This window comes from Amblyomma maculatum, chromosome 11 (genome assembly GCF_055883805.1).
Source record: "Amblyomma maculatum isolate TAMU_Amacu chromosome 11, ASM5588380v1, whole genome shotgun sequence".
In the NCBI taxonomy this organism is placed as follows: Eukaryota; Metazoa; Arthropoda; class Arachnida; order Ixodida; family Ixodidae; genus Amblyomma; species Amblyomma maculatum.
Window position 1 is genome coordinate 100,161,203 of NC_139354.1, and position 18,402 is coordinate 100,179,604.

General features: G+C 47.5%; 1 non-coding gene across 1 annotated transcript; it reads right to left on the reverse strand.

Annotated features, from left to right (window-relative positions):
- Positions 1–1,371: 1,371 nt before the first annotated feature.
- TRNAS-UGA (transfer RNA serine (anticodon UGA)) lies at positions 1,372–1,444 on the reverse strand. The gene has a single exon. It is a non-coding gene; the product is annotated as a tRNA-Ser (tRNA).
- Positions 1,445–18,402: the final 16,958 nt, after the last annotated feature.

Sequence of the window (18,402 nt, forward strand, 5' to 3'; positions counted from 1 at the left end):
CAGTAGCCAAAGTAGTCAGGACCGTAACGAGATTAGCGGCAGGGAAAAAGTCAGACGTTTTCCCAGTGACGAAGGACGGGGTCAAGAAAGCATTAGAAACTATGAAAAGGGGGAAATCGGCTGGAGAGGATCAGATAACTACAGATTTGCTAAAAGACAGGGGGGGGGGGGATATTGTGCTAGAAGAACTGACCACCCCGTATATGCAGTGTCTGGTGTCATCGACGGTACCGGAACCATGGGAGAATGCAAACATTATCCTCATTCATAAGAAAGGGGACTCTAGGGACCTTAAAAAACGGACCAATCAGCCTATTGTCTGTTACGTATAAGGTATTTACTAAGGAAATCGCTAATAGAATCAGGACAACGTTAGACTGCAATCAAACAAAGGATCAAACAGGTTTTCGGAAACGGTACTCTACTCTCGATCATATCCATACCATCAATCAGGTGATAGAAAAATGCTCGGAATATAACCAGTCCTTATACATAGCATTCATTTATTACGAAAAAGCATTTGACTCAATTGAAACATCGGCGGTGATGCAGGCATTGCGAAATCAGGGGGTAGACGAGCCGTACGTGAAAGTGCTGGAAGTTATATGTAATGGCTACACAGCAACCATAGTTCTGCATAAAGAAAGTAACAAAATTCCCATAAAGCAAGGTATTAGGCAATGAGACGGACAATACCTCAGTAATTGGCGATTTGCTGATGACGCCTTGCTAAGCAACTGGGGGGTTGAACTGCAAATAATAATTGATGACCTAGACTGGAAAAGTAGAAATGTAGGCTTGAAGATCAATATGCAGAAGACTAAGGTAATGTTCAACAGCCTCGGGAAGGAACAGCAGTTTACATTAGGTAGCGAAGCACTGGAAGTAGTAGGAGGATATGTCTACTTAGGACAGGTAGTAACCGCAGATCCGGACCATGAAAAGGAAATAACAAGAAGAATAAGATTGGGATGGAGTGCATTTGGCAAGCACTCGCAGATTATGACTAGCAGCTTACCGGTATCGCTCAACAGAAAAGTGTAAAACAGTTGCATCTTACCTGTACTCACCTATGTGGCTGAAACGTAGAGGCTAACCAAGAGAGATCAACTTTTTTTGAGGGCAACCCGGAGGGCTATGGAACGAAAAATGGTAGAGGTAACATTAAGAGATAGGAAGCTTGCAGAGTGGGTCAGAGAAATAACTCAAGTTACCGACATACCAGTAGAAATTAAGAAGAAGAAATGGGCATGGGCAGGGGATGGTACTTTATGTATTTTTTTTAATGTTTACATGGATAATGACAGAAATTAGTAATGTAATCTGTTTAGGGGAAAGATAATTAAACACAAAGTAGAAGAAACAACAACGTGCCGATGGTGAGAACCGAACCCACGACCTCCGAATATCAAGTCCGGTGCTCTTCCAACTGAGTTACATCGGCCGCTGTCCCCCCTGCTACTTGCTTGGGTATTTATGTTGTCTGTATACGAACACTGAGTGTTCACCGGCGCCGCCCTCAATATATATATTGTAGGGGTGTGTTTATTCGGTAAACCCAGATGGATCCAGCCGCTCAGGAGGGACTCGCAGCGGAGCGTCAGGCGTGGCGACTGAGCAAGGCAGCGACCAACTTCTTCGTCCTTGAGAGCGGCAGCACGCGATGCATGTCAGTCGTTATAACGATGAAGATTACCACACTCACGAGATACAACGTCGGAACCGGGCGGATTTCTCGGCGAGGGCTGGTCTGTATTGTAGGAGTAGTTACATAGGTTAGGTCGAGAAGGTGGAAGGCGTTGGCGGCAAAGGCGTGCGACATGGCCCGGCCGCCCGCAAGAGTAGCAGATTGGCCGGTTGTCCGCGGTACGCCAAGGGTTCGTAGGACGTTGGCGTACCCTTGGAATAGGTACATGGAATGCAGACCCAGGCAAAGGCGAAGGGAGGTTGGAGGGAGCTGCCTGGTAGGAAAGAGATGCTGTGATCGCTTTAGCGGCCTGGCCGCAACTTGGGCGTAAGTCAGTGGTGCCGTTACTTGCGCCGGCACGGGGCTGGGCGGCAGCACAGGGCTGGGCGGGAGCATGAGCTTGGCGGCAGGACATCAGCGATGTGATCTTGAACGGCACGCCGTATGGTAGGGGCCAAAGACTGAGCCATGTCAGGAGCAAAGCGGCCAGTATCCTGTAACTAAGGGACCAGTGATAACTGGCGGGCGACCTCTTCTCGGACGAAGGCTTTGATTTGCTGAAGTAAATACTGTCCTCTGATAGGGTATAACCGCCCAGCGCTAGTGTAGAGATGGCGTCGTCTCTAACACCGGACCGCCGGGTAGAAGCGAGCTTCTTACGAAGCACGTCGTAGCTCTGGCAAAGCTTGATCAGGTCACTGACCATGGCAGGATTTTTCACCCAGAGCATTTGGCACGCGTCGTCAGAGATGCCTTTCATGATGTTTTCGATCTTATCCGCTTCAGTCATTAGCAGATCGACACGCTTGCATAGGTCCACGATGTCTTCTATATAACTAGTGAACGAATCTTCGACATGCTGAGTGCGCTCACGCAAGCGTTGTTCTGCCCGGAGCTTGCGAACTGCAGGGCGGCCGAACACTTCCGCAAAATTCTTTTTAAATGCAGACCAAGATGGCAGGTCTGCCTCATGGTTGCGAAACCAGAGGTTCGCCACGTCAGTCAGATAAAAGATTACATTACTTAGCTTGATAGCGTCGTCCCATCTGTTGTAGCTACTGACGCGCTCATATGCAGACAACCAATCGTTGACGTCCTGGTCGGCTGTGCCACTGAAGAGGCACGGATCACGCTGCCGTAGAGCTCCAGAACACAGCACGGTGGTTGGGAGGGGCGACGATGTCGAGGCAGTGTCGTCCGGCATGCTGGAAGCAGAGGGTAATGTGCGGCTTCTTAGTTCCAGGGTGGACGGGAACGTACCCAGCAGTACCTGCGCCAATTGTTAGGGGTGTGATTATTCGGTAAACACAGCTGGATCCAGCCGCTCAGGAGGAACTCGCAGCGGAGCGTCAGGCATGGCAAATGAGCAAGACAGCGACCAACTTCTTCGTCCATGAGAGCGGCAGCACGCGATGCATGTCAGTGGTTATAACGATGAAGATTACCACACTACAATATATATATATATATATATATATATATATATATATATATATATATATATATATATATATATATATATATATATATATATATATATATACATATATATATATATATATATATATATATATATATATATATATATATATATATATATATATATATATATATATATATATATATATATATCATCTATGGAGCGGACGCAGCTCGTCCTTGAGCGACTCAACCAGATCTATAATTGCAGCGCTTCAATCGTGACGCGTCAGCCAGCTGCGTCTTCACCGAGCTGCGATTGTTTTCCAACATTTATTGCGTCTGAGCATCCGTAGGTTGTGAGACTAAGAATAAGCTAATGAATAAATGAATGGAGAAAGGTTGGCTGATTTTATGAGCTCCAAGAGTGACCGTCGATTTGGTCCCTGCGTCATAGCGGGATACAAGGCTGGATTGCTTGCTGAAAGGCCAGCTATCGTCAAGTGCCGGGTTCGTGTTGGTTTCAGAACTGGGCAAACCCACAACAAATGTTGAATGTCGGCTTCAACATTTTCGTCTTTACATGTCGGGTACCCTGGGCGGGATATAAGTATCGGAAGACCACGTCCGAGTGACAGCTGGTCTGTGGGCGAGCCCGACCAGAATCCTCCTAAGCGCAACCTCCTCTGCACGGGTGAGACCGCGGGGGCTGGATGCAGCACACGGAGGGATAAGAGCTCGTGTACGGCGCCGGAGGTGTTCCTTTATTGATAAACGGAAGGTAGCGTCGTCCACATCAAGGAGCCGTGGTAATAATAACTCTTGGGTCACGCTTCGCGTCGCTAAACGTGCTTGACTCTGGGAAGGCTGAAGGTCCCGTGGTGTCTGATTCAGACCAGACGCATGACACGGGACCACGCAAGCGCAGTGTGCAAAAACCCTCCTTTATTCGTCACAGTGAAGCCACTTATATAGGGAATCATATTGAATGACGATGACGATATGTACACTGAAAGAAACGAAACTGAAACAAGAAATAAGGATACAACATCGCCTCCCGCTTGAAAAATACAACATAGTAATTTGCAACAACCAAAATAACACGAACTAAACACTTATTGTTCAGGTAAAGAAAACCCAAATCTTTCTACAGGTCGGCGTACCCTAGTGCTGCGACGCAAAGATTGCTCAACCGAATCCTTTAAAGGAGCAACCACTTCTTCATTAACTTCAGCCCTTGTTTCCGGCAATCGCAACAATTCACCCTGTTCAGCGGCTTTCAAGCCTAGCGGTACCCGAGCTGTGATGAGGCAATTCCCACGCCCATTGTTCTATTATCTGCGATTGATTGCAGGGAACCCGAACTAGTTTTGACGCGTACCAGCAACGACCGTCGCTCATCAAAAAGCTTTTCTGCTGACAATCTTGAAAGGTCCCGTGTAGTTTACCGACGCTTTCCCACCGTCTACTGTCTTGCGTACACGAAGTCCCCTACTTAAAGGCTGGTCTTTTCGCACCTCGCATTCTGTCCGTATACTGTTTCGCATACATCCGCTTCGTCCTAACCCTAGCAGGAACATTTTTATTCGAACCGGCATGGCCACCCTCTCTTGTCAGCAAACCCGCTGTATTGAGTCTTGTCCGTGGCTGGTGCCCGTGGAGCAACTTAGCTGGTGACACACCCGTTGCCGCATGCGGCGTCGACCTATATATGCCGAGATAGTCAACCACAGCAGCCTGGAGGGGCCGTTGCTCTAATCGGGCAACCTGCATGAAATCTTTCAGCACGCGATTAAAACGTTCATCGCACCGCTTCCCTGTGGATAGTACAGAGAAGAACAACGATGCGCAATATCCCTCTCTCTCAAGAATGTTTCAAACATTTGCGAACTAAACTGAGGCCCATTATCTGTGACAATTTCTTCCGGATAGCCTTCTCGGCTGAACACAGTCTGCAAAAAATCGACCACACTCTGTGACGTTACTGTAGATGAAAAGGCAACCTTAGGCCACTTGGAATGATAATCGATCAGCGATATCATGTACCACAGTTTGAAGGGGCCCAGCCAATCGGTCCCACTATATGCACTGCTAACTTCTGCCATGGTAGCGCTGTAAACGTCACCGGCTGCAGCGGTGCAAACGACGGTTTAGCGGACTTGTCCGCGGCCTGGCAGATATGGCAAAAATAGATTGGTTCTTCTACCCGTTTATTCAAACGCGGCCACCAGTAAAGATCACGTAGTCTCTGCTTCGTCCTCACAATTCCTGGGTGACCTTCGTGCGCAAAACCAACAAGGAGCGAGGTTAATTCACTCGGAACAACTACCTGCTCGCCGCGCATCAAAAGGCCATCGACGACAGAAAGCTCTTCCCGCACGTTAAAGTACGGCATTACTTCTGCTGGCAAAGCTTTTCTAGGCGCCCAACCATGTACCACGTGCACAACAACCTGTCGCAGTGGGCTGTCTGCAGCAGTGGACACCTGCCGCCGTTCCTTGGTTAGGCACTCTGATACAACGGCGACAATTTCTTCCTGCATCGTCTGCAGCGAATCACAGTCAAGAGGTAGGCGTGAAAGCGCATCGACCACGGCATTTTGCGATCCCTTTTGGTACTCTATGTCGAAGTTATAATACAAAAGTCGAGCTGACCATCTGGATATACGCAAAGGTCGGCGTCCTGTACCGGCAGCTGAAAGTAACGTCACCAGTGCCTGGTGGTCCGTAAGTAACAAACATTTTCTACCCCACAAGTAGACGTGCCAGCACTCACACGCGAAGAAACAAGTAAGGGCCTCCCGTTCTCCAGCGGAGTACTTCCCCTCAGCAGGAGTGAGGGCACGTGATGCGAAGGCCACCGTGCGTACGCTGTCACCATCGCGTTGCTGAAGAACGGCTCCCAGACCCTTATCAGAAGCATCTGTCGTAACAATTACATCAAAGTCTGGGTTAAACATTTGTATGACTGTGCTTGAAGACAAAGCTGTCTTAACAAGCTGGAAGCTATGCTCAGCCTTATCATCCCACGTGAACTTTTGACCAGACCGCAGGAGCCTTCTAAGCGGCTCGACGAGATCAGCAAATCGCGGCACAAACCGAGCATAGTAACCAGCGAGACCCAAAAATGACCTCAAAGTGGCAACATCGTGAGGAGCAGGCACTTTGCAATAGCGTAAACCTTAGACTGCAATGGTGTGAGCCCTTTTGAGCTCACCGTACGCCCTAAAAAGGATAGTTCTGAAACACCAAAAGTGCATTTCTGGTTGAGCTTCAAACCTGAATCACCAATGCGTTCTAGCACCTGGTATAGATTCTTGTGGTGCTCCTCACGTGTCTTGCCCCACACAATCACATCGTCAATGCAACAAAGTACGCCTTTACAATCTTTCAAAATATGCTGCATCATTCTCTGAAAGGCGGAAGGGGCAGATGCAAGGCCAAAACACACTCTCTTAAAACGAAACAATCCTTCGTGTGCGAAAAAGGTAATTAGTCCCCGACTTTTCGGAGCCAGTTCTAGGTGGTGGTATGCCGACGCTAAGTCGAGCTTTGAGAAGCACGTTCCTCCAGCTAGTTCATGAAGTAATTCCTCTGTATGCGGAAGAGGAAAAGTATCGGCAATTACTGCCTTGTTCACTTCACGTAGGTCCACACAGAACCTAATTGAACCGTCCTTCCTCACGACGACGATCGGTGAAATCCACTCCGGTGCGTCGACAGGTTCAATTATATCTTCGGCCAGCAGGCGTTGTATCTCTACCGATACCTGTTGCCGTAGCGTGAGCGGCAGGCGTCTGAGCTTCGCAACGGCTGGTTTCACAGATAAACGGCATTTTACATGGTGAGCAAAGCCTTTTACATGCTCTAATTGTTCCGTGAACAAGTGCGCAAACTGGTGCGTAAATTCTGAAGGCATTGAATCAGGGCATGCCACCTTTTGCTCGGCCTTGGCGTACGCAGTCGCGTCTGCTCCTTGTGCAAGGATGCAGTAGAATATTCGCTGGCCTTCAACCCCGAGCGAGTTTAGCAGAATTGCCTTGCCACGCTTCGGCTTCAGTTCATCGCCGCCAATGGCCTCTAGGAAATTCAGGAATACGCGTTTCCACTGCCGCCAAGGCACAGCCGGGTCACCGGGTGCAGGCAAGAATGGGGGCGGTGCTGGGAAACAGCCGAGCGACATGGCTCCGATACTGATCCTCGTCGCCAATATGTGGTGTCTGATTCAGACCAGACGCATGACACGGGACCACGCAAGCGCAGTATGTAAAAACCCTCCTTTATTCGTCACAGTGAAGCCACTTATGAGGGAATCATATTTAATGACGATGACGATATGTATACTGAAAGAAACGAAACTGAAACAAGAAATAAGGATACAACAATCCACTCAATACGTATTGACTGCGATGCATCGATATCATTTAGCTGTAACGTAGGTTGCTTCGCTCAGCTGGCCTAAAACATCAAAGGGTCCGGCGCATTGCCACAGGAATATTTGATACGGTCCATGGTCTCAATGGCGTCCATAGCAAAACCAATTTTCTGGGCTTGTAAGTTACTGCAGCATGAGCTGCATCATATCGTACTTCTGCACGGTGTTCGAAGACGGTGGTTCATAAACGAGCCAGGCGACGCGCTTCTTCAGCGAGACAGATGTTGCGACAGAGATGGGTCCCCGTGCATGAAGAATGGAAGAATTGTGTCAAGAAGGTTGACGATAAGGGAACGTAAAAAAGGAAGGAATAATAATACCCTGTCACTTTAGGCTTAACTGTGTTATAAGCGTGAGTCACAAATGCAAGACGGCATCCCACTTCTTGTGACTTGATGCTATGTACATCGACATCACGTGGATAAAAGTCTGTTGTGAATGCTTGGTGAGTCCGCTTATTTGAGGATGGGAATGAGTAGAAAGACGGTATTGTGAGCCGCCGAGCCACAAGAAGTTCTTCCGCAATATCTACTGTGAGCTGTTGACCGCAATTACTCATGATTTCTAGGGGCGCGCCGTGGCGGAGAACAAGTTGGAGTAATATAAAGATCGACAAGTCGCTGCTTTGGCAGAAAATGGTGCAGGCGTACCCACATACCAGGTTAAATTGTCAATAGGTACGATAATCCAGTGACGCCCATCTGACAATTAGGGGAAAGGACCGATCCAATGAATCGCAATTTTCTCGAAAGACCATCTAGAGGGCTTTACAGGCTGAAGATAGCCAGCCACTGGCGTGGGGCTTCGGTTCAGACGTTGGCAAGGGACACAACTTGCTGCATAAGGATTCTTCTCGTGTACAACCTTGGCCAATATATTGTTTTTCGGAACCTAGCGAGAGTGCGAGAAAAATCAGTCACCGGAAGTGCCATCATGCATCGTAGTAGGACGGCACTGCAAAGAGACCGGGACGTCAAGCAGCAGAAAGGCGCCATCAGTTGAATAGTTCTTTTTGAAAACTAGACCATCTCGAACAAAAACGATGTAATGCACCCTTTCGCGCGTTATCAAACAACGATGTGCCTGGTCTTCACAATGTTCGTGTCGGACCTCTACGTCGTCTGGTCATGTTTCGGTCACAGCTGCAAGGCAGTCGTCTTGATCATATTCCATAGGACACTGAAAAGTCATATTCCTGTAGATGTCATTCTCAGAGACCTAGTCGAACGGAGGGGTCGCACAGGTTAACAAGCCAACACAGGGAGGGATGGTAAGTAATTAGGTTGAAAAAGTAGGCATACAAATAGTGGCGGAACTTGGTAACAGCAAAGACGATGACGAGACATTCCATTTCTGTCACTGTGTAGTTACGTTCTGTTTTCGTTAAAGTGCAGCTTGCGTTTGCGATAACATTTCGGGCGGCGTTCTGGAGCTGGGGGAGTACTGCGCCGACGACCTCGAAATTCGCATGTGCGTGAACCTCGCTGGTAGCAGCCGTATCTAAATGCGTTATATTGAACCAGTTGTGAGGAGAAGCTTCAGCTGTCGGAACGATGACTCGCATTCCGTGGACCAAACAGACGGAGCGGCTTTCGCAGGTGGGAAGGGAGGGGATGAGTAACTTGTGCGAATCCTTGAATGAAAGTGAGGAATTATAAATAAATTAGAAAGCTTTTAATTGTTTACGTTTATAGGTTTTGCAAATTCTTGCACAGAAGCAATCATTTGAGGGGTCGTGCCGAATACTGATCCACTAAAATTCAAAACATCAAGCTCTGCCACTCGCTCGAGTAACACCTTTTGTAGTTCAAAATTTTGACCGGCGTTTATAATACAGTCAAGCACAAGAATAATCAGGTTATCACGATCCCAAAATGCCCTTCTATGCGCGATACCAGAAATGTATGCATCAACTTGCTGTGAAGCTGTGAAACGAGCTAATGAGGTCCAGTAGCAGAAACTGCTTGTCGCGCTATAAAAACCCGCTTGCAAGGCGCTCGTAGCAACGCAAAAAAAAAAAAAAAAAAACGAGCAACAGCAAACCAATTATGCAGCCATTCCGCTGCGATTGTCCGAACAGCGGGACATATTTTTTTTGTATTTGCTTCGTGCTCTAGTGATCGGCGGCCAAAAATTGATGAATTTCCAATCTCTTTGGAAAGTATTGAAAGTGTTGACAATTCATGCATAGTTTCCTCGGTTTCTTGCTGTACGATTTCAATCCTGGTATCAACTGCCTTCTACTAACCTTCCTAACGCACAGAACACCTAAGGATAAGTACGAGTGAGCAGCAATACGTACTACACAGCTCGACGTCTCGCGTCGCGTACAAAAGTCGATCGGCGCGCGTATAAACTACGATTTGTGACAGCTTAATCATAGCGCTATTTAAGCTCGTTCTGCTAATAACATCATCAAATGCGCGTAAGGGAGCTGTCTACGGCAATCAGCTGAATTCTTCGCCGAATCAAGCAGGTTTTTCGAGATCTGAAAGCCACGCAGCGCGTGACATTGCGTACGATCTTGGAAAGCAGACAATACGAGATTCGGGCCCGCTGCGTGATCGCGCTCGCCCTCGCTTATGCGGCCGCTCACTTTCAGCGCTGGAGCTTGTCACACCTAAATAAGATCCTAGAATCACTATAGTTTTTACCGCGACCGATCTGTGACGACTGCCACGGTGAACTGATCGAGCCGGCACATTTTATTTAATATATGCTCAAACTGTCATTCACCAGCGACATAGCTTGCATGCAAGACGCTCATTTGTTCAAGTGCTTGCATACGTATAATACCTTGCCAATTACCAGAGCAGCAGTGAATGTGATTTTACGAGTCTTGGTCAAAAGTTCCGAAGGCAAAGGATTTTTGTCTCAGCCCCAAAATGAACCCCTCACTCCATTAGAGATAAACTTCTGCTGTGGGTGAAGGGAAAGGGCACGAAAAAGTCTAAGTTCTGCAGCCCCAAATGGAAACCAGTGGTTCTGCCATACGAGCACCGTTCTTCACAGTTGTTGCGGAATGTCGCCAATCGGCATGATGTAGGCATAGTAATGTCAGCCCCCACGAAATTTTCAGGTGTGTGCCCTTTGATTAGAAGAAAGGCAGACGCATTAAAAAGTGAGCACCGCTGCTATGCTAACCATACATCTAGGTATGTACAGGGCAGAACGCAGGTAATTTACAAAATTACCCTTTTTTTGTGAAAAATAATACATAGGGCAGACTGGTCGTTGTTTGAATGTCCGCCTCTTTGAACATAGGAATTCTTTAACCCCAACAGCACAAGAGAATTTCCTTAAACATTACTCGCAATGTAAATGCCACCCTATTTTCGATAAAACTGTCTTGCTTGGCACATTGCGCAATCAACGCACAAGAGAAATTATAGAGGCCTATCATATCACGAAAGGAGGGGATAAGTGTGTTAGCGAAGCATCCATTAACTTAACAAAAGTAGACATTACTTACCTTGAATCAGTTGTCAAGTAGTTTTTTTCATGTGTTTTGTGTATCTTTCCAGACTTGCTTTTTCATATTTTTTGTCAATTCACCTCCTTTATTTCATGTCTTTGATATTTTTGTGTTTAGCTCCCTACATATTCTGTTAGCGTTTCCTATAAAAAATCAGTTGGGAGTAAGCGCTCGTGTGTCTATCCCTTAATTTGTCCTTGTCTTTTTGCGCTACGCTTCCTAAAATGCAAACGTCTACTTCAACCTTGAGGATGGCGCCCGTACTTCGTTCGAGAACCGAGAGCAAATGTTAAAATCGTGGCGGGAATCCCGTCGTCAACTGCTCGAGGCTTATATTAGCGCGAATCGTCACGAACATGCAGAACGTGCCCTTCACTCTCGCATCCAGAGGCCGAAGGAGTGAGACACGCGAACGTCGAGGACATGACGCGCCTCTTCAGGCGAGCCGATCCCGCCATGCCCGAGGACAAAATGGTAAGGCACTTGATGCCGGGTTTGAAAGACCAGCTGTTTGCAGGCCTTGTGCGCAACCTACCGTCGACTGTAAACAGATTCCTTGCTGTGGCTACCACAATGAAAAGGGTGCTACAAAAACGTGCCGTAATTTATGACCGACCTTTCCATACTGGCACAATCGTGGAATTATTTCTGTCTTCCTAGCGGCATTTTGATCCTTCGCGCGAACTAATTCGTAGCGCCGTGCACGAAGAACTCAGCAAGTTCTGCAATCCTTTGTAGCCATCGCCAGCTTCCGTTTCTGCTACAGTGCGGGAGGAGGTGCGACAGGGGCTCAATAGCCCTCGTTCGCCTGCAGTTACGAGCCCGCCATTGCTGTCAGGGAGCGACAACCGTCACACGTATGCGGAAGTTCTGCAGAGTCAGGCTCCCCCTTCACCGCCACCCATTCTCGCTCCGCCTACAGTTCCGCTGCCCTCGGTGCAGCCAGTGCAGTATTTCGACGATCGTCCCTTGCCCCGACGCAAATCCGCCATTTGGCGCACGCCTGACCACCGTTCGCTTTACTTCCAATGCGGTGAATCAGGCCGCTCTAACGGGATTGTCCGTATCGACGCCTCGGTTTTCACGGCTTTCGCATTGAAGCGTCTCCTCCTCGGTTTGGTCAACGACACCGAGTTATTTAATGAGTACCTGGCGGATCAGCGTTCTTCATCTGGTTCGAAGTGTCAGACCCACTCCCCTTTACCAAGGCGCTCCTCGACGTCCAACCACGGTTCCTCGAGAGAGGGGCAAGGCCGCTCGTCTAGCCCTCATCGGCAAAACTGAAAACAGCGATCTTCAGGGGTCAGGCTGCTGATAGTCGCTGCGTTGAAGATGGAACGCCTAATGAGCAGCGACAATTGTTAGCGGGAACTGCTATCGCTTTAGCTGGCCCTGTTATGCATGATCCGGTCTGTTTTGAATCCACTGCAGTCGAAACTAACGAGCTATCTCTTGACAGCAACGACATTAACTGCCACTTCTCGAAGGAGAAACGGCGGGCCTAAGAGCATATGTTGCTGGACTTCAAGCACTGTTTTGATTCTTCTTCGAAGGTTCGTTAAATGCCCATTACACAACATCGCATCATTACTTATGAAGACACTCGGCCTGTACGACAGCAGCCTTTTCGTGTGTCTGCCAAAGAACCGAAAGTGATCCAGACGCAAGTTCAGGAGATGCTGGATGATGGTGTTGTACAGCCTTCACAAATTTTGTGGTCTTCACCAGGAGTCCTGGTCAAGAAGAAAGACAGCATGCTCCGATTTTTCGTCGACTCTCAAAAATTGAATAATGTGGCAAAATTACGATGTATACACGTTTCCGCGCATGGATGACTCACTGGAGAGATTGCGATGTGCTAAATATATTTTATCTATTGATTTGAAAAGCGGCTCTTGGCAAATCGTAGTAGACGAAAGAGATCGAGAAAAAACCGCATATGTCCCTGCAGATGGCCTATATGAATTCCAAGTACTGCCATTTGGATTGTGCTCTGCTCCAGCTACATTCGAAAGGATGATGGACACCGTCCTCATTGGCCTCAATTGGCAAATCTGTCTTGTGTACTTGGACGACGTAGTTAATTTTTCCGAAACGTTTGACCAATACCTCTGGCACCTTTGAGCTGTACTAGAAGCTCTCCGTTCTGCTGATCTCAAGCTGAAGCCTCAGAAATGAAGTTCCTTGGCCATGTTGTGAACGCTAATGGGGTGCGTCCGGATTCCTATAAGACTGCTGCCGTCGCACGGTTTCCCGTTCCAGCTAACAAGAGAGCTGTTCAGCGCTTTCTATGCCTGTGCGCATATTATCGGCGGTTCACTGCGGGCTTTTTTAAGATTGCGGAACCTCTGACGCGCCTCAAGAGGAAGGACAACTCCTTTGTGTGGAACTCTGAGCAGCAGACGACCTTCTCTTTGCTTCGCGAGCGTCTTCAAACATCCCCTTTTCTGGCGCGCTTCGATGAAGCGGCTGACACAGAGGTACATACTGACGCCAGTAGTACCGGTCTCGGCGCGGTCCCTGTTCAGCATCAAGACAGGATTGAGCGAGTATTACCTCTGCTAGCCGCACACTCCCTCGTGCCGAAACGAACTACTCCACCTCGGGAAAGGAATGCCTTCCGGTCGTGCGGGCTACTACGAAGTTTTGGCCCTATTTTTACGGCCGACCGTTTAAAGTCAACACGGACCATCATTATTTGTGCTGGTTGGCAAATCTGCGAGACCCATCTGGGCGGCTTGCACGCTGAAGTTTACGGCTTCAGGATTTTGACATGACTATTGTTTATAAGTCAGGCCGCAAACACGAAGACACTGACAGGCTGTCACGAGCACCCGTTGACACTGGCGATGCTGCAGCCGGCGACGACAGCGGCTTTCTAGGAGCTCTCAGTGCATCTGAGCTCAGGGATCGACAAAGAGCTGATCCAGACATCCACACATCGATTATCTTAAAGGACGTGATACGACACTCCCTCGACACCTATCTCGGCACCTTTCGATCCTTCTGTATGCAGCCATGACGTCTTGTATAAAAAGAACTCCCAAGGCCAAGAAGGAGCTTACCTTCTGGTTGTGCCATGCGAGCTCCGTGCGGATATTCTGCTTGCTTGCCACGACGAACCGCCATCTGGTCATTTCGATTTTTCACAAAGGCTTGCTTAAGTGCGCAACATGTATCACTCGCCAGGACTCTCCGCAACTGTTAAACACTATTTAGGAAGCTGTCGCGAATGTCACCTCCATAAAACACCGCCCCTGAAGCCTGCCGGATTTCTAAAGCCAATTAGAGCACCACGTATGCCGTTCAACCAAATCGGCATGGATCTCCTTGGCTCTTCCCCTTTGTCGTAGGCGGCACAAATGGATAGTAGTCGCTACTGACTACCTGAATCGATGCGCTGAGACAAAGGCAATGCCACAGCTTCCGAAGTAGCCCAGTTTTTCTTGCAAAATATAGTCTCATGGCATGGTGCCCCTTTGTACGTCATTACCGACAGATCAACAAGTTTCACTTCGCAGCTCATCGACCACATATTTGAACTGAGTTACTCGACCCATCGCTAGACCACAGCGTACTATCCGCAGAGCAACGGTCTTACCGAAAGGTTGAATTAGACGATTGCGGACATGTCAATGCACGTCGATGTGCAGCACAAGACCTGAGACGAGGTGCTACTGTACGTCACATTTGCGTATAATAAAGCTCCACAAGAAACAACGCGCTTCACACCATTTCGACTTGCTTATGAACGTGAAGTTCAGAGCATGCTCGATTCCATGCTCCCGTGCCCAGATGATGAACAGCAGTATGCCATCCGCACTAAAAGCCCGCCAGCTAGCCCGTGTGCACACCGGGCGGGAGCAGACCTCTGACGCGCACCACTACAACCTCCGGCACCGCCAGGTTGACTAAAACCTGAGGACCAAGTCTGGGTGGGGACACCAGTTCGCCGTCTAGGCTTGTCAGAGAAACTCCTTTCCCGCTACTTCGAGCAGTACAAAGTGTTGCGTCGTGTGAGTGATCTCAGTTATGAAGTTATTCCTTCCACTTCCACAACGTCGAAAACCCAGATCGGACATTGTGCACATCGTACAGCTGAAGCTGTACTACCAACGATGATGTACGGCCATCTCCTGTGACGATTCTTACTTTTCACACCGTTCCTACCGGCCGTCTTCATTTTTTTTTATTTTTGTCGGGAAGGGGGGGGGGGTAATGCCGCCTAGCGTTGCCAGGTGGCGTATGACTGAGTGAATGTATACGAAGTTGAAAGGACGACGAAGTGTCACTTGCGCGTTTGCATATGTGCATCTCTCTGCAAAATTTACTTAGCAATTCCCCTTTCGAAATTAGGCCTTCCACTAACCATTCCATTTCTCCTCTCCTTCGGAGCAAGTGTCAAGGAATATGCCTTAAAACCAGTTTGCGATTTTATTCATGATTACATAATTTCAACAGGCAGATTCCTATGCTACGTACAATTTCATGACCTTTTCTTTTCCTTTTTATTTTTTCCAAATTCTAGTTAAGGATCCATATTTATCTGAATAGTCCAGTTCTTGAACATAAATATTTACAATCTACAATGCATCCTATCCAATCCCCTACCGTGCGTATGTGCCATTTTGTAACAGGTCATCATCATCATCATCATCATTTGTGCATCTGAGACACAGAAGAAGACAAAGTAGTCGCAACGGTTGATACTGCGAGTGCTCACGTGGAGAAAATATTATATACTGTGGTTCACTCAAGGTATTCGGTGCCTGGTGTTTCTCCGTGGTGAGGCTCTTCCACGTTAAGGGCGGTTTTGGTCAGATTTCAGGTTAGCTTACTAGGATTTCGTAATATAAAGGTTTCATTACCTTGCGCAAAGGGATGTCTTTCTCGTCCGCGGGAGGGGATCGGCAGATTGGTTCGCCAGCCTGCCGATTGAAAGCTTGCCTCTGGATTCATTTGCTAAAAAATGGTTTCGATGTGATTCCTTTCGCACTCATACCGATAGGCGATGGAATGCTGTAAATGAAGAATGCGAAAACTATTCAGTCGCAACTCAAGAGTCTGACGGATCACTACCTTGATATCTCTGAGGTGCGATTTTCGGGGGGCGAGGTGTGGTTTGCAAATTTGCAGACACTAATTGGGTGTCAGATCTGCTGCGCTGCAGTTCTTTTACCTCGATTCCTGTCCAAGTCTTTATTACTGAACAGCTGTTTTGCACTAAGGGTATTGTGCGTGGAGTGGATCCTGCATCTACTGTTCAAAAAATTTTGGAGGACTTTCAGGACGCAGGAGCTGGCGTTCTTTCAGTGAATCGCTGCTCTAGCATGGTGGCCGGGGTGGGTGTTGCTGCAGAGTCAGTTATAGCAACTATTGCCGGTCTCATGTGTCCATCTGAGTTAACAATTTAGCCAATTGTCAATCGCACTGAACCGCTAAATCCTCGCCCGCTTCAATGTACCAACTGCTGGCGATTTTTACACAGTGAAAGCGCGTGTAAGTCTGCGACTAGATGCAGGGTGTGTGGGGAAGGACATTCTTCTAATAGCTGTACCACTGCAAAACCTAGGTGTTGCCTATGTAGTAACGAGCACTCGGCTGATCACGCCATTTGTGAGAAACGTTCTCAGGAGCAGGCGTTACTAGAATTAATTCAAGATAATCGTTGCTCTCCAGCAGATTCTTATGACCTTCTTTATCGGAAAAGCCACACTTATGCCAACTGTGTGCGCCCTTCTACTCCAGACTTTGAGGCCACGTTGTCTACCGCAATTATGACAACGGTTGAAAAAGCCCTTTCTGTTGTGGTTAACTATATGCTTACCGTTTTACTGAAGCCTTGTCTGGTATTGTTCGTAGCCAGTCATCTTGCCCACCTTAACCTGTGCTGACTCCGGCATCTACTTCATCTCAAACCTGTGCTCAAAGTTCAAATGCAGTTTATCCTCTAGTGTTGGCTCAAGTGCAGCCTATCGACAATGTCCCTGTAAGCATTTCTCGCAAAGGTGTTTGCTCTAATGACGTTGAAATGGCATGCCTTACATAGAAGCGTCGTGTTTCTACCTCACCCTCTTCGTCCTTCATTTCCCAGACCAAAAATAAAAAAGGGCCTTCCAAAGTTTTACCGCAATCCGATGTGTTAAAAGAGGCCGTTAAGGCCTGAGTTTTAGATAAGTAATTATGGAAGGTGTAAAAGTTCTTCAGTGGAATTGTCGCTCTATTGTATCATCACTTCCAGATTTATATCTTCTCCTTTCAACACACAAGCCAGACATAGTTTTCTTGCAAACAACTTGGCTCTCCCCCGCAAAGTCATTTACCTTAAAGAAATTTCGTGTTTTCCGCGCCGATCGTGTAAACGGTAGGGGCGGTGGCTTATTAACTTTGATATCGTCAAAATTATGCCACCGGGCAAAAATAAGCAAAACAATAATGAATCCTCAGTGTGAGATTTTGGCTGTAGATATCACATTGCCGCAGTGTGGCCCTGTCACAGTCGCTAATGTCTACTGCCCCACAGCTGTACATAGCACAGCCTATTTTGACAGATTACTTACAAATTCTAATAGGGTCGTTATTGCAGGCGATTTTAACTCGCACCATACTCTTTCGGTAACTACTCTGACTCATGTAGACAGCTGTTATGGACGTGAATGTCGGCATATGCTGTGCGCTGCTGCAATTCTCGGGCTATAACCTTCATCCACGGAAATTCGCAATCTGTCATCTAATTATACCTGGCAGCAGGTGGGATAGGTATAGCAGGATTGTCAACAGTAGACAGTGGTACATGTAGTGAACACTTTCCAATAACATTTGCCATCATGATGAGCCCAACACGAGATAGCACTTTTGCCCATAAACTAGTAAACAACGCCAAATATGCAGCTTCGCTACGTTCCTTCCTCAAAGCAAACCTTTTTTATGTAGGACCGACAAAGCACAACAGTTATTTTCATCAATTGTGAATGCTGCTGTAGGTTCCCAGTTCACTGTGCGGTCTGTAGTAAACAATAAGTCGCCATCCCCATGGTGTAATGATGCGTGTGAGAAAGCCTTTCGCGTTGGAAAGCAGCATGGAAAAGCTGGAAAAGCCCTTCTTATAACTAGAGCCCAGTAAAGTGGATAAACAACAAATTTTGTTCGGCGTCATTTAAAAGAGCCATAGCGCAGACAAATAACAAGTGCAGCGAAAATTTAAATACTTATTTGTCAAACCCTAAGCACAGGAAGGCATTGTATCGTTTCATGGAACGAAATAGAAACTCGCACATTTTCAGCCATTAAGGTCAGTAGTGTTTCTCCACAGGAGGCAAAACATGAGTTGGAACAAATTACACAAGGGCTAGCATTACGTTTCCAGAAGTGCAGAGTTCCCTTGCAC